This window comes from Parasteatoda tepidariorum, chromosome 3, assembly GCF_043381705.1.
Source record: "Parasteatoda tepidariorum isolate YZ-2023 chromosome 3, CAS_Ptep_4.0, whole genome shotgun sequence".
Classification (NCBI taxonomy): Eukaryota; Metazoa; Arthropoda; class Arachnida; order Araneae; family Theridiidae; genus Parasteatoda; species Parasteatoda tepidariorum.
The window spans coordinates 26,824,266-26,846,560 of NC_092206.1; the positions used below are offsets into that span (position 1 = coordinate 26,824,266).

Consider the following 22,295-nt stretch of genomic DNA (forward strand, 5'->3'; position numbering starts at 1 on the left):
ACGGTATTTCTTTTTGTACACACTACAAAACACGTCATTATAATATTTTAGGCATAAATTTCTCTTAAAAATACCAAAATATAAAATTAAATAAAGAGATCATCAATAATAATCGTAGAAAAATTAAATGAAATCAAACCATGTTAATATATTTTACTAATCGTGTTTATATATAGATTTGAGCACACATATTATAAACAAGACAACAAAAAATAAATAAAGTTAGACTCAGACAAAAAAAGATATTAAGAAAATTAGAAAAAAATTATTTTGCACTATAATTATTTATTTACTTATTCAAATTTTTGTATATTTGTAAATAAACAATATAACAAGAGAGTTTCGAAATTTAAAATGAACTAGTGATAACTTGTTTCAATATAATAGATAAAATGATAGCCAAAATATTGGTTTTACTCAAGAGTTACATCAAAATTAATAAAACTATTTAAAATTACACAGAAACATAACATAGACCTTAACAATTTATGAAATTTACTAAAATAAAATAAAGAAAAAAGGCTAAAACAAAATAAAGTAAAAACTTTCAGATAAAATTACAGTAAAAGGTACCGGCACTCAAGGTGCTGGTACTTTTTACAGTAAAATCCATTTTTAAAAATCCGTCCCTCCATTTTGTTCCGATAAATACATTTTTACCGTAAAATTTCAGCAAAAAAAAACAACAGACATACCGAATTTTTATAGTAATGTTTACTGAATCACTGTAATTAATTAAATATTATTATGAAAATTAGGGTGAAAACGGATTTTATAGAGGCTGCTCTCAGGTTTCCAGTACTTTTTAAATAAATTTTTTTACGTTATGCCCAAACACAATTTATCTTTAACACTTTCAACAACATGACTTTCAGCAGCCCCGATTGCTATTGATTAAAACATATTTTTAAATTCGTATGTCTGATCTAAAATTTCAAATTATATTCTTTTTTAATCAAACAGGCAATTTATTTTATTTAACATCTCGCAATAACAGACCTTTTAATCGAATCTTGAAAAATATTACTATTGTTCTATGTAGTACGTCTGATACTTCAAAAGCTAATAATAAATTCCGAAACTTGTAGGCAAACGTGTATTTTCAGTTAAAATTTGTATATCTGATAAAAAAAACTTTGTCCATAATTTTGATTAGCAATGTTCTTTTTTTCCCATTCACACGCCATAGTTTCTTTTATAAAAAAAAGCATACAATTAGCCATGCAAAGCTTTTTACAAAAATAATGTCTTGGTTTAAGTTTAAAAATTATAATAAAGTTACTGAAATATAATTGTACGTTTCTGAAAATATGAGATAAAAAATTTCTATTTGTATAGCTATGCCTAAAATTTATACGAACATGCAAAATATCAAATTTTTTTTTCCAGTTTCAATTCAAACATTTCATATTATGCAACATATTTTCAAGCTTTTAAAAGAAATGTTTTGTAATTTTTAAATCGTGATATTCTAATTTATAAAATGCAATTTCACGTCAAAAAGCAGAAAAATGCTTAACACTATCAACTAATTTAAATTGCAGATTGTCTAGACAGGAGATGAAATAGATTTAGATTCTAAAGCTTAATATTTTCTGAAGGTAAGCCGCACGATGTACCTAGTTATTAATGGCAGTTAAAGGTGTTAAATTGGAGGAAAGCAAACTGAATATAAAAAGTGTTGTAGACTATCTAAAATTTCAAATTAAAATAATGTTATATCCATATTACAATAATTCTGTATACTTATATTTTTAAATAATATTCAAAACATATTTAAATCTGTAAAATGTGAATACATCAACTCGTATATACACTTTATATTGTTCATAGAGAATGCTTTTTCGTTGAAATTTTTAAATAATAGAAGAAAAGAACATATTATGCTTCGAAAAAAGGACTTAAGTTGGCGTAGTGAGCTCGGCTTTTTCCAACACAGTTGGTGACAAGCTATTGGTGGTGAATTTGGTCCAAGTTGTCGACTAAACAGCGGATATCTGTGTGTATAGTTTATTTAAGCTAAGAAGTCCTCCCGCCACAAAGTCTGAGGCCGTCTGGTGCTTTGGAAACAAGAATAGCGCATTTTAGGGAGGGTAGCTTTCCTCTAAGACTAACACTATAGACCGAAGAAAGATACTCCCTTGTGTAAATAGTAGGTTTTCATGTAGATAGATAGTAGATAGTCATGCAGATAGATAGTAGATGTAAGATATATGTAGCAAGGTGCACACTAAATCTCTTATTACTGAAAGTCATCTAGTGAGTGTAGGCTGTCCATGTCGTTATATGAGGTTAAAATTTATTTGAGTTCCCATAATGGTTACTGAAAAATAGGATTCCAATAAACAAAGCTGAGTAGTTATTTATTTAGTAATTTTACTCCAAATGAGCTCAGAAATTTATTCAAAGTTTAAATATATTAATTTTACTTCGCTTTTAAACTAACATGAACGAGCTTCCTTTTATTTGAGGTCTGATTTTCTAAGCATAGTCCCGATAATAAATAGCATATTTAAAAAAAGATTAACATTAAATTCGGGGATATCTGCACATCGGAGAAAGCGTTATGTTGGTGTAGTCGATTCGACTGCTACTCATAAGCTTGGTTTCTAGCATTTGGCCATGAGTTCAATCTAAGTTGCTGGCCAGACAGCAGGTGTGTATACTTAGAAAGGTGCACACTAAGTCTGCCATAGGAGAAAAGTCATAGGAGATTAGAGAAAAGCTGTCCATGTAGTCTAAAGGGACTTAAAATTATCTGGCGTTTTCACAATGGTTGTCAAAAGATGGTGGTTTAGTAAACAAATTTGAGCACTTTTCATGAACATATTTTAACTATGCTTAAATGTTAATTTGAAGTTTAATTTTTAGGATTGTTAAGCAGATGGTGGTTGTAATCAACTGACATCTGCGCCATGCTACCCAACCACTCAATCTTGTCAGAACCACCAGCGACAATAAATTAGAGTTTATATCGAACAATAAGACACGTTTGGGAAAGTTTAATTTAATCTGACTACCAGCTTTTGGTACAAGGTACAAAAACCCCAACACTAGCAGTATTAGAAATAAAATCTAAAACTCTAAACCCGTCACACTGATTGAATTGCATTTTTAAAATGGAAGAATTGTTTCCAAAATATTTAAGAAACCGGTTAAGACTTCAGACAATAATTATAACGAATCTTTAAGGATATTAATTTAATATGAGAGAACATTATCAGTTTTACATTTTAAACCCTTAAATCATTATGTATAATCAAAGAATTTCTAATAACTTTGTACGAGCTTATTCTTAATTTCATATTTCACGAGAGATCTTAAAAGATTAAGAATTCTAATTAACTGTGATTAAATATGAATATCATGAATTAGTTTGGAAACGTAACTTCTAAATTAGATTAAATAAAATAAATTCAATTCAGTTTGGTTTGTATAATTCCGTAAAATGGATTCTAATTTAAAATAATAAAGTATTTAGACATACTTATGTGTAGATCAAACACTTAAATTATAAATCATTCATTTTCTAAAAAATATAGAATTAACTGTACTGAAAGAATTAATTAGATATTTGAAATTTCTTATTTTGAAAGAGTAGAAGAGTTTGTAGTTAATGCTTTAAAAGTAAAATCTTATGGATTAGTTATCTTTCTTAAGTTAAAATAATTAGTTTCCTTTTTTGGGATTATATCGTTTTAGTTCAAAGAATAACATGAAGCTATTCGTCTTCTCCTCAGCAATTAATTAATTTTAGATTTCTCGTTATCGCTTCGAGCTAATTATTATCAGAATATAAAAATTATATTATAAATGACACAGACAGGCATTTGCTTAAATTAAGCACTACAATCACAAACCAAATTATTCCTCTAATTTATAACATTTCTCAAACATTTCTTCTGATCGATAATAAAAAAAAACAAATACGTATTACAGATGTTTTGCTGTAGATGCTTGTTGTGTGCATTTTTCGCAGTGTCCATTTTCGTAAATACGCATTTCGAAGTATATGCCAATTTTCGTAAATACGCATGTCTGCCAGTGTTTATTTTTGTAAAAGCAGATTTCAACCTGTGTCATTTTTCGTACATGCGCATTTCGAGCTTTGTTCATTTTTGTAAACATGCATTTTGAGCTATGTCCAAATTTAAAAGCTCAACGACATATTGTTTTTATTTTTTTACAAAAAGAAAGAAAGAAAATAAGAACCACCTTCAAATAATTTTTTTCACTACACTTTAAATCAGGATCTCATGTATTATATAGAAATATTTTTTAAAATTATGCAACAAGGTGGCTGAATTTTTTAATCTTTTTTTTTTGAAAACAATTACGTGGTTAGGTTGCGATAGACCTTGAAAACAACCGAAATCGAAAAGAAAAAACACATCACGGACAGTCGTAGCTGTATTCAGCACCTGAGCAATTGGGAGAGAGTAACGGACCGGGCTGGAGTCTCTATACTTCGTTTATTAAATGCCTTCTCAGCCTCCCATGACATCCATATTCAGTGGATGGATACCCTCACACGTGGGTCTTTTTGGCAACGAACGTGCTGATCAGTTAGCAAAAGAAGGCACTTCCCTCCCAGTTTCTCCAAACACGGCCCTCACTTATACTGAATTATTTTCTCTCCTCAAATCTAGAGTTAATAAAGCTTTGCTTGTTTCACCGGATCACAATTGGTATTCCCGCAAGCGTCCTGGAGGAGCCCTTGACCTTCAGGTTACACGTGCCGTCCAAACCGCTACCTGTAGATTTGTCAGTGGGCATACTAAGAGCCTCACTTTCAGTGGACAAATTAAACTTTCTCCATCTTGTAAAAAGTGCAACTCCAGCGAGGCTAGTCCTCACCATCTACTTGATTGCCTGGATTTCACCATGGAAAAGGTTCTTGTGAGACCTCTCCTTTTCCTCGATTTTTTGAAGACTCGCGGCCTCGTGGATCCGGTATAGCTCCGCTATCCCAGCTAGGATTGGAAACAACAACAGAAAAAACACATACTTTGGAAAGACGTATTCTTTTCTTTTTTTTCTTTCGTTTATTACAATTTTTCTCATTTTTTACTGAACACTGAGGGAAAAAAAATTACGGTTGAAATTACTAGAATATGGTAAGATTTATTGGGTTTTCGACTGTATGGGAACCCAAAAAAAGGTCAATAATTATTGCCGAAGCGATTTGGTAAACAATAAGAAACAAAAAAGCAGTCAAAATTAACATTAAGAAACAATGAAAAACAGTTGGTAAAATTAACAGCAAAATATGGTTTTATTATATGTGGATAAAAATTTGGTAAATGTTTCAAAATATGGCAATTTTATCACGATATGTTAGAGCCGTTATTTGGGTAAATTTACTTGGTAAATTATTTGGGTAAATTCAGATTTGTAGTTTTTACTAAGAGTTGTTGTAGTAAAGCTATAAGTTTGAAAAAGTAGATAACAAACATGTGAACCAAACAAATGACCGAATGTACGGTTTAAATACTATATATTTTCGTTTTATTCACATGGATTATATTTTTTTATAAAAGTCATTACAATACAGTACGACAATTTAAGCTAAAAATTTTTTCTGTCTGAAAACTTTAACAAAGATGATTTTATTCATATTCAAAACCACAGTGATTATACGCTGTGATCCTACTGATAATTAAACTGAAGTAAAATTTTCCAGAAGCTGAACATTCCTTTATTTTTCGCCTTTGTTTTGTAAAAACATAACCTTAACAGTATAACGTAAAAACATAACAGTATATTCGTAAAAACATGACTCTTATAGAGTCTACAGAATGAGTAATCGAAACGATAACTTGCTTTGATTTTCTTGTAAGTTCTGAAAATCTCAATGAGACTATAACTAATCAATAGAGTCGGCGGGTTCGATCCTCGGCCTCAAACACCGGATTTATTTTCGGGATGCAGAAAATCCTCAGCGGCCATGTCGCATGATTATGCGGCATGTAAAAGATCCCTGGAGTGCCGTATCGGCTCTTGGCATTTCCGGCAAAATTAAATTCCTAATGCACTTTAGCATCCTAATAGAGTTTCGGTGCTGCCATCTAGTGTGGCAGAAACTAGACGTCCAAATTAACATGGCCAACGATATCTCACCCATTGTGGTGGTCCTGAAAGAGTGGATACCACTTCTGTAGAACGCACTAGGTCTGCTCATCGGGAAGACTGATTGTGCAGCTCATAGGAAATAAAAAAAAATCTTTTAATAGAAATGTTTACATTCTAATCCTATCCATTTCTTTAGCTTTGCAAAATATTCAATAAACTACACAATATCCCTTTTCCAATACAGCAATATATATCCTTAAATATATTTCTCCGATATTCAAAAGTATGTTTAGAAATAAATCTTACATCAATAAGCAAACTAAATGCAAAAGCAATGCTGCATTGAATCTGATATTATTAGCTATCTAGTCATAAAATAGCCATTCAAATATGTAAACACATAATGGGAAAAAAGTAATCGATCGATGCGGTCCACAATCCCATAAAATCTGCATTTTACGATTTCGTGAATTCAATCATAATGGTTTCCAAAAGTAAACAGTTATAAATAATAGTCGTTCGGAATTTATTCAGACTACTATCTAAAGAAGAATGGAGTCGGGAAACGAGTGACCACCGCAATATTCGATACACTATCTTCCCCGACCTCCTGACGGATGAGAAAGACTCAAATGATTTCTTGGAATCCATTTCTCATGGGGTTATTCCATGCATCTCTTTCTTTCTCTACGTAATAGGATGCTAATCTAATCACCAGAGCCCGAAAGAATTTCGAAAACCGAATGGAAAAAAAGGAAAATATCGAAAACGTTCCGCAGACTTGTCAAGCTGAAAAAAGATTTATGGTTTCAAAAACAAACGGAAAATCGACTGAAAAGTTTAAACTACGTTTCAGGACGATAGAATCTTGTTGAAGAAGAAAAAAAATAGATAAAGAAGGAAATAATAAAGGAAAATAAAATAGAAGGCATTTTAGAAGGGAGAAAGCGGATGATTTTACCCATGGGAAAATCAAAGTTTTGTAGCATCGGTTTGAGTCTAAAATAACACTTGATCTCAATTTTCCACTGGCTGGGGTTTCTGTAGTTTGTATTGAGACACAATGTATTTTAGAGAATTTAGTTAGGTTTTCTAGTAATAGTATTTACTGAACTGTTTCATTTCAAATGTTACTACTTTCCCTTAGCATATTTGGAATGTTTTTTCTTGTTATTTTTGCTCCCTAATTTAAAAACTGTTTTCTGGATGCATATTTTAAATTTTTAGAATGTATAATGAAAATAGAAACTCGTAATGCAAGTTTAATTTCGTTTTAGGAAATATACAGATATCAGGTAACCTTACAGTAAATGTTGTATTTCCTTTTGCTTGGTAAAGAGAGGTTTAGTAATTAAACCTTTTTTAAAACTTAGTAGAAAGAAAAGTATGTTAAGCTTGCTTCCTTAATGATTGAATAAAGTCATGAAAAAATGTATAAAAAATATCACAAATTTTGGATTTTGATGTAAACCTTTTTTTTTTTTTTTTCCATGATTGCTTCGTAAAAATTTCAACACAACATTTCGTTTGCGTAGAAAACTTAATAATAAAGCCAACCTTCACTTCTAAAATGTTAAAAAAATAATAAATCCCTGCGCAAAAAATTTTGTTTCAGTGATGGTTATAAAATCTAAAGTAAACTTTGAGATGGTGATGGTCATCTCCGATTTGAGAATTCCGTTTCACTCTTTTTTGCAAAGGCTAATTCAACCTATATTTTAGGAGATTTTTCTTGCCTTTTTTTGTAAAGGTACATTAAATTTTGATATAAAAGGGTTGTTTATGCACGCTTAATGCGAACTTCATTGCGCGTAAACTACCATAGTTAAATTTAACATAGTTTCAAGCTTGCATGCTCCATTTGCTAATCATTTATAAACCTTGTTGGGATTTTGTGATAAAGGTTGTTGCTGACATTTAAATCAATCTCACTTATTTATCTGTGTAGGGTATTGTTTAAAGAAGGTAAAAAAGTTGGTTACTTTTAAAATTGAGCATGTTTTATTTAATACAATCTTCATACCATACCCATGAGAAAAAATGTAAGCTTTTGAGAATCAAATAGGATCTGAAACTACAATTGATCAAAATTTTTCATTGACACGGGTACACGTTGTTTGAATTAAGATACAATACATTTTGGAGATTCTAGTTTGGCATCTGGAAAACAGAATTGACCGAACTGTTTCATTTCGAAAAGTTTAGAATTTTGCTATATTCAGTATGCATGTGTGGATGGATTTTTTCCCTCCCTATTTTTAAAAACAATTTTTTGAATACATCAGATAAATGGAAATTCTCATACAATATATACATATATATACTCAATCAATATTTTTTAAAAGCTATTCAATGATACAAAACTCGATCCTTCACCCGCGCCCCCTGGGGTTGGTTAAAGAGCAACTTTAAACTAAGAAACAGTAAAATAGCGTTTGAAGAAAATATCATTAAATTGTCTGACTCTTATTTTACTTGCCTTTATATAATCTCTTATTCCTTTAAAATTTTTACTAGTTGAAATATCGATTCAGGAATGTAATACAGATTTTAGATTCTTTTTAAATGCCTAGTTGCTTGTTTAAATTTATATTTTAGAGTCTGGATTGTAAGTATCCTGAAATTCGGTTAAAAAAAACTAATTATTTAAAGCCAATACTTTATTTCCATTAAACAAATGTCATAATCCAATTGAAACGTTTTTAATGAAAAACACATAACTTCGAATGTGGATTTTTATCATTAACTTGAAAGATTTTTACTCTGGCTTAAAGAATATTTTTTATTTTGAACAAGCTTCTTCTAAAAGATTCCTTTTGAATAATTTTCAATACGAGTGTACGGGTGAAAATAAAATAAATATTTATCACAAGAAAAGTAAACACATTCGTTAAAAAAGTTTTCTTCTCTTGTGTAAATCTTCTATAAAAATATCAGTGTATACTTAAGTAGGCGTAGTTCGTAAACTTCTTTTATTTATTTCGTTGAGAAAATGAAGTGTTCATATCTTGTCTATAAAACATTAGTTTCTGAGATGAAAAAAAAATTTGGTTGAAAAGATGATCAAAGAGTATTTTTATGAATAGGATAAAATAAACATTTATTTTGTAAAATGAGTTTTTTTTTTTAGAATAATTTTGTTTCGTTTCTGTAATTTTCATTTATGAAGGTTTGAATGGGGTTGTCAATGTTTCAAATGATTTAAATTAAAGCTTCTTAAAATTTTTCGACTAAATACATTTTACGAAGCCTAATTCTACTTTCCTAAATTTTTTTGCATTAACCATTTACAAACCATCCCAATTATATAGATTGAATATATATGAATTTGTAAATAAGAATTGCATTTGCACAAAAATAATTGTTATTTACTCGCAAAAATATATCCACTTATACACTTAACTTTTCAATGGCTATTTAACGTTTTATTTTTTTAATTCTAAATGTTTCTATGGATTTTTCTCTATTTTACAAGATATTTGTAAACTTAATAAAGAAATCAATTGCAAAACTTTTTATCTGCTCATTTAAGAAACCTACAAGAAAATTCTTCTTTAAAAAATAAAATGGTATAATTTTACTTTTGTCTGTTGATTTTTTTTTTAAATGCAATTATGTTTTTCTTGAAAATTTTGTCTAAACAAATAAATTTACAATTATTTTTTGTTTACCAAGTTCGATTTTCCCGAAATTGAACATTTTGTAACAACAAATTTGCATATTTTAACAGCACATAAAAATAAAATAAACTGAGTGGCAGGACAGCATATGGAAAGGCAAGTCCTATTGTGTCCATCTCTCTTTTCTTGACTTTGGGCTATGGGAAGCAGGAGCAGATGTTCCAGTTTAGAGGTCAACCAAACACTGAACCCCCAATGTTTTATCCCCAAGCATGGTACTCATTTTATCGCCTCACTGCAGGGATGAAAGGCCGAGGCAAACTTTGCCCAGTCAGAGGATGGAACCCGGACACGTGGCACAGGTGCGTGAAACACTGCCACTTAGTCAACAAGCAATAACTTAGATGTAAAAGAAAGGCACTCTCATTAAGAATAAGGCTATTGCTAACTTGGCCAACATTTTAGCGAGCTGTGCTTCATTTTTGATGATAAAAGCCTAATCTGCCTTTCCGAAGTTTTGTGACTCTAGCTACATTAGCTTGAAAGATATCCGTAAATTCACTAGAAATTTGGCGACTTTTCTTCTTTAATAACAGTACGTGATATACTATCTTTTTTTAAAATATAGAATCACGTAATTTCCTTTAAAAGACAGAAAAAGATGGAAAAAATTGTCGTGTAGTGTTATACGTCTTTGTTGAGAAGTTTTATAATAAAATTACATAATGCAGGCCTTCCGGTGAGTGTAAAATATTTTTAACTTGTGTTAAAAATTGAATTGTGAATAAACAGAACATCCCCGTTAAAAATAAATACTTTTAATACTTATTAACATAATGCGATATACATTTTGTTTCTTTTTTTTTACTTTTCACCTCCTATTTTTCAAGGTCAAAAATGTATATCCCTGCAAAAAATAAAACACGCGTTTTGTCAGCGAAATAAAGTATTTATATTCAATTTCATTACTTAAGATATTACGAAATGCAATTTCATTAGTAAAGTAACATAAAATAATCAAGTTTGGTATCATGCATATAAACCTAAAATATTCAAATCTATATTATATAAAACGCTAATACGTATGTATCAATAAAACCGATGATATTTCTTTTCTCGCGTTGGCAACAGTTTTCATTTTTAATTGATAGGATTCGGCGCGCAAGAGCACGTAGTGAGCATCATATGTCTAATCGGGTGAATTCTCACCGAATTATCAAAAAAATTCTCACAAAATTATCTTCATCGAAGCCGATGCTTTACATCCGGCGTTCAGTACTATTTCATATTGTTTTACAACACATGGTTTTAGCCCTCTGGTGGGAAAGACTTTAAAACAAAACTTACAACAGTTACTTTTCTCAACAACTGAAATTTAGAATAGTGTGATTAAGAAAAATATATGAACTGCTTGCAATTTCAAATTAACATTGAAATGCACAGGTTTAGATTTTTCTACAGTGAAAAGTTTTCGGAACTTCAGTGTTCAAAAAAGTATACAAAAGCTAGGCGTTAAGAACGTATCCAATGAGCGAGCAAAGCGAGCATCATCCGAAATGAACTGCGAAAGCAGTTCCGGGGGTTGGCGAGCGCCAGCGAGCAGGGGGAGAACCCTCCTAGTTTAATATAATGTGCTAAATAATAAAAAATAATCATATTTGATATTACGCATAAAAAGTAAAAGAATCAATCAAATTTTTTATCATGTATTTACATGCATGGTAAACCAAAATATTCGTAACATTAATCAAATTCATCACCCAATTTATATTAATTATAATATTTATAGTCTAAACAAAGTTATTCACCAAGTTTATACCGAGAATGTACCAAATTCATAAGTTTAAAAGCAACATGAATTTATCAAACTTGATATTACACATATAAAGTAACATGAAGCAATCAAGTTTGGTATCATGTATTTACATACATGATACCAAATTTATTAGTGGAATTAACTAAATTCATTACCTAATTTATACTAAATACCAAATTGAGAGTTTAAACGAAGTTAATTACCAAATTTATACCAAGTATCTACCAAATTTATTAGTTTCAAAATAACATAAAATAATCAAACATGCTATTACACACATAAAGTTACATGAAACAATCAATTTTGATATCACGTATGTGAAGTAACAAAACATAATCGAATTGATGTCACGCATGTGAAGTTCAAAAAACAGCCAAATTTGCTACTTGGTATAAGTTTATTAAATAAAAATACGGGATATATATAATCTCAAATCGAATACCCGTTGTTCGGTTACTTAATAAATTCATATCTTTCTTTACAAAGGAAACGTAAAGAGATTTGCTCCTTATTCTTTAGAGTGTAGTTTTCTCTTTATTTTGAAAACATTGCACTTAAGAAAGAATAAATACGCCAAGAGAAAGTTGTTTGTAATACGTGATCGGCGAGGCGATACGCATTATGCCAAGCAATGAATAAGTCCCGCCACCGAAGATGTACGTGATACGAATTGCAAACTGATTTCTAACGACGTTAGGCATAGTTATAAAAAATGAAAAGAAAAAAAAATATAAGTGTAAATGGGTATTATCATTTATCATCATTTAGATTACAACACGTTTCTTTGATACATTTTCTTTTGTTACTTTCGGATTTATAATTTATTTTTGATAATTTTACAATCTCTTTCTGATTTAATAATATCTTTGTTATCTAGCGATAAAAATTCTCCTTTTTTGCAAATAAAATTTAATTATGCTTTTCTATTATTCTTTTGACATTTTTGTTATCCTAAAGGAAAATAAATTCGGTGATGAAATAAACTTTAATTTAATCCAGTTGTTACTTTTTCTCTTTTAAATAAGAAAGTTTTCGGTTCGATTATATTTAGATGAGACTAAATTTTATTTGCAGTTAGAGATTTATTTAAATCATAATTTGATTTAGGTCTCTTTTTGCAGATTATTTATGAATTTTGTATGTAGAGTATGTGTTTTCATAAATAAGTTCGCCTATTTTACGCCTATTTAATTACTGTTATTTTGGTAGGTACGTAGGTACTTTATTTACGTCACATAGCTGCACAATAGGCTATTGGCGACGGTCAGAGAAGCGTCCCTGAGGATGATCCGATGACATGCCATCGCAATTTTGATCATCTGCAGAGGGAATGGATCCCCTGTTTTGGTAGCTCGACAGCTTGCGCGTTAACTCCAGAACTTTACAGTAGAATAGTTTATCGAGGACAAATACCGCACACCCTCGGTCCCTTCGCAAACTGATTAAAGTGGTCACCCACCTGTTTACTGACCGCAGCCAGTGCTGCTTGACTTCGGTGTTCTACTGAGAGCCATGTCTTTGCAATCAGTCCTCAGTGAGCACTGTTATTTTGAAAATCATAAATAAAACAAAAAAATGCAGTAAAATACAATATATAAAATTTATACATTCTGAATGTAATTGATAAATTTCAATAATATTACATGTTCTGTTATGTCTCTTATCTCGTCTAGTATTCCTTAATTTAAATAAATTTCTGTGATAAGTAGGTTTATTTTTTTTATGTTAATTAGGGGAAAAAAATAGTTATTTGCAAATCATATCTAAATTACAGTTATTTTATAAATCATAACTTTAATAAAAAATGTAGAAAAAATGTAATTTATACATCACTCTTCAAATCCATCAAAGGATCCATCGAAGGTTCAAATCTATCAAACCCTCGATCGTGGAGATAGAGGGCTTGATTCCCACCTTAACCCTAGAAATACTTTTTTACTAACCTTCTCTCATTCGTACTGCATGCTCTATTATTTAACAAAGGCTCGTAAGCCGATATTTGTATTGAGCTCACAGGCCCGCATATGTATATGTTTATTTAGATGTGCACATACATGGAAGCTTGTGTTCTCAATTACATAAGTATGGTTTATAAGCCGTTGTCAAGTAGAAAGAGAGATAGTACAATTCAGAGAAGGACAGTCCGACGATACATCCAGGGTTACGGGTCCTATGTACATGATCCAGGGTCCTATGTACATGACTAAATGAGTAAATCTACTGCTTTTCATGACCTAGGGGTCACTTTTGCCGAGCGGTATCAGCCCCCATACACTCTGTAGGGTAGATGTATCAGATTTGAATCCACCGTAACCCTGGATGTACTTTCGTGATGTGTTTCCTTCTAAGTCCCGCAGTGGACTGATCGTTAAGACACGGTTCCCAGCAGATCACCGAAGTCAAGCATCACTGACAGTGGTCAGTGTGCGGGTGGGTGACCACTTGGATCAGTTTGCGTAGGGACCGAGGGTGTGCGGTATAGGTCCTCGCTAAACTGTTCTACCGTAAAGTGCTCGACTTCGCACCCGAAGTGGAGGTGCCATCCCCTCTGCAGAGGATCAAAATTGTAATGGCATGTCTTCGGATCACCCTCAGGGATGTTTCCCAGACCGTCGCCAATAGCCCATTGTGCAGCTCTAGTGCGACGTAAATGAACAAATCAATCAATCAGATTTGAATCCCACCTTAACCCTGGATGTACTTTCGTGATGTGCCTCTCTCTAGAATTATCTACAGCGTGACAAAAGCTTATAAACAGTACTTATGTAACTGAGCACTCAAGCCTGCATATTACGTGTACCAATAAAACAAATAAAATAAATTCAAGATTGAGCCTCCCTGCCCAAGAGGTATCACTGGCCAAATGCTGTGCAAACCGCGGAGGTGGCGGGTTCGAATCCCGTTGTAAACCTATATGTATTCTGCTTGATGTCCTTTTCTGAATTGTTCTATTTGTCCTTCTACTTGACCAAGGTTCATAAGCCTAAATTGAGCACACAAGCCTGCGAATATATATAATTTCAATAAAGCAATAAATTCAAGACCTATTTTATCTTATACAAGCTGCAACCCTACTCTTTTGTCTCTTTGATTTCTATTTTGCAAAAATAAACCAATGATGGGGTTTCCCCTGGTTGACCTTCCAAACGCTGTACAGACCTTGGAGGTAACGGGTTCGAGTCCCTCTGTTACCCTGGATGTATTTTCATGCTTCCCTTCTCTGTATTGTGTAATCTCTCCTTCAATTTGACAAAAGTTTCTAAACTTAAATTGACCACTCCAGCCTGGAAATGTATGTAATTCCAATAAGCAATAAAACACATGTAGACTTGGTGCTATCTGTCCTCTTCTACTTGAAGAAGGTTTATAAGCCTATTTTGAGCACACAAGCCTGAAAATTTATGTAATTGCAATAACCAATAACCAATAACATATGTAACAATTTTAATAAACAAATATGTAGTTAGACTTTTCCTCATTATTATAACTAGGTATTTAATATATTAACTCAGACAAAAGAAGCGTTAAACAGACAATAACTAAAAAAAAAGTTGTCAATATGTTTTGTGAAAGTTGTTTTTGTTAAAATGTGTACAATAACTTTTGTTTGGAACGGCGAGTAAAAGTGACAATATTTTCATACTAATTCCAAATAGGTTCGGATTAAATTAAATAATCAAGGACTGGGGCTTTATGGACTTCAGAAGTAAGTTTAGATAGGCAAAGATTGGACCCATGTTGTTGTGCTAATTGAACAGAGTTTTTTTCCAACTAAAAAAGCAACAAATATCCATCTTCTTCTAAAAAATATCATCAAAACCATCATGTAACTTCTCAAGGCATCTCTGGTGAGTCTTTTCCGGGCCNGTAATTGGTATTACTTATGAAAAAAGCATTTTTTTAAATAATTTTTCAAGTTTTGCTTAAAATTAAAAAATTTGAGACGTAATGGAGAAGTTTAATATTTTTTCTGAATATATATATCCTTAAGGTTCATTAAAAATACGCATTATGCTTTTTTTTTAATTTTTTTATTCAGTTCTTGAGAGAAAATAATTTAATATATTAATGTCAAGTTTAATACTTGTTTGCTGGAAATTTCTTTTTAATTCCTGAGCACAATAATCAGGAAAATTGTTACATTCTGTGATTGAACATTTTAAAAAATGTGTTTTATTTATAATCTATTGTCTTCACTTAAATTGAAATTGGAGTTAATTTTTCAAAACCATCTCGCTATTTAAATATTTAGGAGTTAATATAAACAATTTTCAAAAGAATTTATGAAAATTGAATGTTCAGCTTTATCCAAATTAAACTATTTCGTTTCAAAAATATATTTTAAGTTTTGAATTGTGTATGAAAAAACTTAGACTTTCCAAAAAAAGTTAACTATTCTTTATTTACAAAATATACAATGTTTCATCAGTCTAGAATTTTTGAAAATTTTTAATGACTAAAAATTCAAAGAATTAATTGGAAATAAGTACTTTAGATTGTTATTCAAAAGTGTGGATTAGCGGGATGTTATTAAATATTTATTACATAATTAACTATCGTTGGCTATAAATTAATTGTAAGCATCTTCAACATACGGGTACATTGTAAACGGCAGTATACTACTATTACTGTTAAATACTATTTGTTTTCCTTCATGCATTTAACATAATTATGGTGCACTTTATATCATCTAATATAAGAGCATAATCGCAATAAAATCCTGATTATTTGAATTTCTTAAAACACGAAATTCAAAGATGAAACTATTCTTTAATTTAATAAATCTGAACTTTGGATAAAGCTTAATTATTTGTCTTTGTATAAAGCAGGCAAAAATTTGAAATTATTTATCTAAGAAAGTAAAAATTATTCAAAATTTTAATTAAATCTTTTAACTTATTAGCCAACATAATTGAGATTTTAAAGATTCTTTCGATTTTTTTTTTATTCCGTCTAATATTTTTGTGCCTGAAATACAATCAGGAGTCCATTAGTTTTTGCAATCAATAGTATAGTAAAGCTTATTAAACTATATTTTTCAATAAAATTTGGGATTTAGTAAATAATTTAAACGTTAAAGCCAGAAAAAGTTAATTAACTTTTATATAGGGAATTGTATTAACTTCAAATCAATTGCTTCCAATCCACATCTAAACTGATTTGAATCGGTGCTAAGATTAACTAAATAAGATTATACAAACACTCAGATCTTACTTCATGTCATTTATCTTAGAGTAACTCAATGAGTAATAATTTCACTAACTTTAAATGATAATAAATAGTGATAAAGTGAGTGATAATTATCGAATTAAAAAGTCACTAATTTTAAATTATTCCAAAATAAATAACCAAATCAAATTAATTTAATAAATCTAAAATTTAGATCAGGCAATTTAATATCTCCTTTTATCAGGTAGATTGTACTTCTTACTGACAAATATTTATTTTTAATATCATTAATTAAATTTATCATCAAAAGAATGACAAATCTCATTCATATCATTTGAATCAACAAATCACTTCATCAATTCGAATTGAACAAACCAAATCGAATTGCTAAACTCAAGAACCCATAAGTAATTGATAAAATTAGATTTATCTGAACTAATGCGGCAAAATTTTAACATTCGACATTTCGACAGACATTCTGTCTGTCGAAAGATAAAAACAATTTCATAAAGCATTAAACTTTTATCACTAACTATAATGACACGTTGTTGTTTTCTCAAATGTTGTTTACGTGGCATTAAGATTCGGATGGGTACATTTAAAGAGCTTTAAAATGTAATATAGAAAAAAACTTAGCCAAGAGACGTTTGTCGAATAACTTTGACGAAGAATCTTAGTTGCAAATTATTTTATTGGCTGACTAGCCACCCGCAGCGCTCAGTTGCTCTACCTTTTTAAATGAGTAGAATTTCAAGTATTTCGAGCTTTAAAATAGTTCAGTCAAAAATCAAGATAATCTCCTTCTGCTCACGTGAGAGTGGATTTAATGTTCAGGTTTGTGCACAAACTGTGATGAATTTTATTTTAAAAAAATGTTCCGCACTACATTTAAAAAATACAAATATGTTAATTACATAAATAAAAATATGTTGTATGTTAATGAAAAATAATTTAGTTTTATGGCGCTGTTCAAGAACTAAAAGACAGCATAACTCAGTGAATGAGTCCTGAAATTGAAATGCAGTTCCGAATCACTTAATATAGTATTTCTGTAATTTTTGACAGCTTATGTTTGCCTGTGTATTAGTTTTTAGAACAAGTTTTTACTTCATTTAAACTATGATCTTAGTGAGCTTTAATAAGATATCTTTTTATTCAAGATTCTTCTGCTTTCTTTTTTTTAAACATTTTATAGCTATGCTGTTTCAATGACAGCTCAACTTGAAACGATGAAAAAACACATTATTCAACATTGCATACGGACAACTTAATGTGGAGACATAGAAACTGTCGCAAAATGATAAAAAAGTATTAGCAATCTGTACCAACGTCGATATTTTTAATCAATGTAAAATCGAATTTTCTATACATTGCTCTGAACTAAATAATGAAGAAAAGCCGTGCTTGTTTACACGCCACCCCATAAAAACACGATTTAAATTGGCACTCCCGTTCTACAGTCAGACTTCTGCTTTTATATACTTGGAGAAGGCATTTAAATTTATTTATCTACTGATTCAAATATTCTATCAACCGATACAAATAATTAATTCAGCAACCTATACCAATGAGGATAAAAAAAAAATTTATTACTAAAATACTAATCATCATGAACCAATAAAATACTTTATTAACACTGAGCATCGATTAAATGTATTAACACTGTAACTAACTTTAGATTCCATAATTTCCTGATAAAAATATAGCTGTCTCATCTAATGTGTTTAAATTTACTCAAATTTCGGTTTATTGAACATAGAAAAAAAAATTCCGTCTAGCACAATAAAATGACACATTTTTCCTTTTCAAATGCTGTTTACGTGCACGGAAATTCGGGTGGGTATATTTAGAGAACTCTCAGACTTAATATTGTCCAGGCAGACTATAGCTAGACAGAATTAAATGTTCAAGTTTGGCCAAAAAAAATAAAGCTAACATCTTCTCCATTTTGTGCCAAGTAACGTGTTTTGAATCACTTTAATAAAGCTCATTGTTGCAAATTATTTTTTGTATTGATATTTTTAATGCAGTTTATCTATTGATAGTAACTAATTTAGCCATTGATACTAATTAGTTTAACTTATTATTTAGCCACCTACACAATAAATCACTATACTAGCCTACACTAATCAGTAGGAAAATTAATTGAATAAATCATTTCGAATCATCAATTTAAAATGAAAATTCAGAACCAGACTCCAGTATCTGTTTTTTTTTGTATAAAATGAGGCTTTCTAATCTAATAATGCTAAGACTTATCCAATGCTGGCCTATTAAGTATCGAAGAAACAACACCTAACATTCAACATTTATCACTAAAATGACGCACTCATAATTTTTAAAATTTGTTCACGTGTCGTTTTAATTCGGCTGGGTATATTTACAGAGTTTTCAGAAAAAATATTGCTACCGATATGTGATTAGACAGAATTAAATATCTGTTTAGACAAAAAAAAAGAAAAAAAAACACTGCTTTTTTATTTTATGCCAAAGTAACTTTTATGCCATATTTCAAATTGCATTAATAAAACTCATCGTTGCAAATTAGTTTATATATTGATATTTTAAGTCTATTTCATCCATTGAAACTAATTAGTGACAACCTATAAATAAAGGAATTTGCTGACCTATGTCAGTCAGTATGAAAAGTATTTAAATCTTTATCAATCTCACTTTATCAATTCAGACAATTAAAAAAAATCCATTTCGAACTCTAGAACCTATATTTTTTTTGATTAAGATATATTTTTTTTCTAATGATTCAAAACTTTATCTAATGTTGTTTTATAAAATATCGAAAAAACAATTCTACATAGCATTCAACTTTTATCCCNAGAGACGTTTGTCGAATAACTTTGACGAAGAATCTTAGTTGCAAATTATTTTATTGACTGACTAGCCACCTCCAGCTTTCCTCCAACTTTTTAAATGAGTAGAATTTCAAGTATTTCGAGCTTTAAAATAGTTCAGTCAAAAATCAAGATAAAGTCATATTGCTCACGTGAGAGTGGATTTAATGTTCCTGTTTGTGAAGAAACTGTGATGAATTTTATTTAAAAAAATTTTCCTTACTACATTTAAAAAATACAAATATGTTAATTAGATAAATACAAATATGTTAATTAGATAAATACAAATATGTTAATTATATAAATAAAAATATGATAATTATATAAATAAAAATATTATAATTATAAGTTAATTAAAAATAATTTAGCTGTATGGCGCTGTTCAAGAACTAGAAGACAGCATAGCCCAGTGAATGAGTCCTGAAATTTTAACGTTCTGAAATTGAAATGCAGTTTCGAATTACTTAATGTAGTATTTCTATAATTTTTGACAGCTTATGTTTGCCTGCGTATTTATTTTTAGAATAAGTTTTTACTTCATTTAAACTATGATCTTAGTGAGCTTTAATAAGATATCTTTTTATTCAAGATTCTTCTGCTTTCCTTTTTAAACATGTTGTTGTTGTTGTTGCTAATTCCCATCTGGTCTGACCCCGTCAGACCAGATCAATAAATCCGTTGACATTAAGAAAATCCGAAACCAGAATGGGAGAGGAATGAATGTCGTTCCAGTCCAGCCCTAAACAGTTCAAGATGCGTTCAGGTAATGCCTGGTTTTGTTGGCATTTAGGGCAAAGAGGAAAGATCTTTTGATTAGCAGAAAATGTGAGACTTTTCAGGTGTCCACTGGCCAGTCGGGATAAGCAAGTGTTGGTTTGCCTGTCACCAGGAAGAGATAGTGAGAGTCCTGGTCTTTTTTTGTTTAAACATTTCATAGCAATGCTGTTTCAATGACAGCTCAACTTGAAACGATGAAAAAACACATTATTCAACATTGCATATGGTCAACTTAATGTAGAGACATGAAAACTATCGCAAAATGATTAAAAAGAAAAGTAGTAGCAATCTGTAAAAATGCCCATATTTTTTAACAATGTAAAATCGAATCTCTGAACTAATTAATGAAGAAAAGCGGGGCTTGCTTACACACAATCCCATAAAAACACGATTTAAATTGGCGCTCCCGTTCTGCAGTCAGACTTCTGCTTTTATATATATTGAGAAGGTATTTAAATTTATTTATCTACAGATTCAAATATTTTATCAACCGATACAAAAAACTAATTCAGCAACCTATACGAATGAGGATAAAAATAATTTAAACTAATAAAATACTTATCATCATGAACCAATAAAATACTTTATCAATGATGGGCATGAATGAAATGTATTAACACAGTAACTTCCATAATTTCCTGGTAAAAATATAGCTGTCTCATCTAATAAGTTTAAATTTACATATAATTTCGGTTTATTGAACATTGAAAAAAAAATTCTGTTTAACACAATAAAATGACAAATTTTTCCTTCTCAAATGTTATTTACCTGCACGTAAATTCGGATGGGTGTATTCAGAATATTCTCAAACTTAATATTGTCCAGGCAGAATATAGCTGGACAGAATTAAATGTTTATGTTTGGAAAAAAGAATGAAGCTGGCATCTTCTCCATTTTATGCGTGTTTTGAATCCCTTTTATAAAGCTCAGAGTTGCAAAATTATTTTTTGTATTGATATTTTCAATGTAGTAGTTTATTTATTAATAGTAATTAGTTTAGCTATCAATACTAATTAATTAAACCTATTAGTTAGCCACCTATACAATAAATCACTATATTTGCCAACACTAATCAGTAAGAAAATTAATTGAATAAATCGCTTCGAATCAACAAATTAAAATGAAAATTCAGTACCAAACTCCAGAATCTGTTTTTTTTTTTTTGTATAAAATGTGGCTTTATATATATATTGTGGCTGGGTGGCGCAGTCGGTTTGTCGTCGGCCTTCTGAGCCCAAGTTTTCGGGTTCGATCCCCGGCTCAGACACCGGATTTTCGGGATGTAGAAAATCCTCAGCGGCCATGTCGTCTAATTATGCGACAAGTAAAAGATCCCTGGAGTGCCTTATTGGCTCTTGGCATTACCGGCAAAATTAAATTCCTAGTGCACTTTAGCATCCAAATAGAGTCTCGGTGCTGCCATCTAGTGTGGCAGAAACTAGACATCCAAATTAACATGACCAACGGTATCTCACCCATTGTGGTGGTCCTGAAAGAGTGGATACCACCTCTGGAGAACACACTAGGTCTGCTCATCGGCAAGACCGATTGTGCAGCTCATAGGAAATTAAAAAAAAATATAATGTGGCTTTCTATATATAAGTTTTATCTATATTGTATAATGCTGGTTTATTAAGTATCGAATAAAAAATTTCACCTAACATTCAACATTTGTCACTAAAATGACGCATTCTTAATTTTTAATATTTGTTCACGTGTCGTTTTAATTCGACTGGGTATATTTAAAGAGCTTTCAGAAAAAATATTGCTACCGATATGTGATTAGACAGAATTAAATATCTGTTTCGACAAAAAAAACTGCTTTTTTATTTTATGCTAAAGTATATTTTATGCCATATTTCAAATTGCATTAATAAAACTCATCGTTGCAAATTAGTTTTTAGATTGATATTTTAAGTCAATTTCATCCATTGTAACTAATTAGTAACCAAGCATAAATAAAGGAATTTATTGACCAATGTCAGTCGGTCT

The 22,295-nt window shown here is 30.4% G+C and overlaps 1 long non-coding RNA gene across 1 annotated transcript in view; it reads left to right on the forward strand.

The window, feature by feature from the left end:
- Nucleotides 1-14,799: 14,799 nt before the first annotated feature.
- The window catches only part of LOC139425136 (uncharacterized), a 129,453-nt gene continuing 121,957 nt past the window's right edge, over nt 14,800-22,295 (forward strand). The window contains exon 1 of the long non-coding RNA XR_011636366.1: nt 14,800-15,218. This is a non-coding gene — a long non-coding RNA (uncharacterized lncRNA). The remainder of the gene's footprint in view (nt 15,219-22,295) is intronic.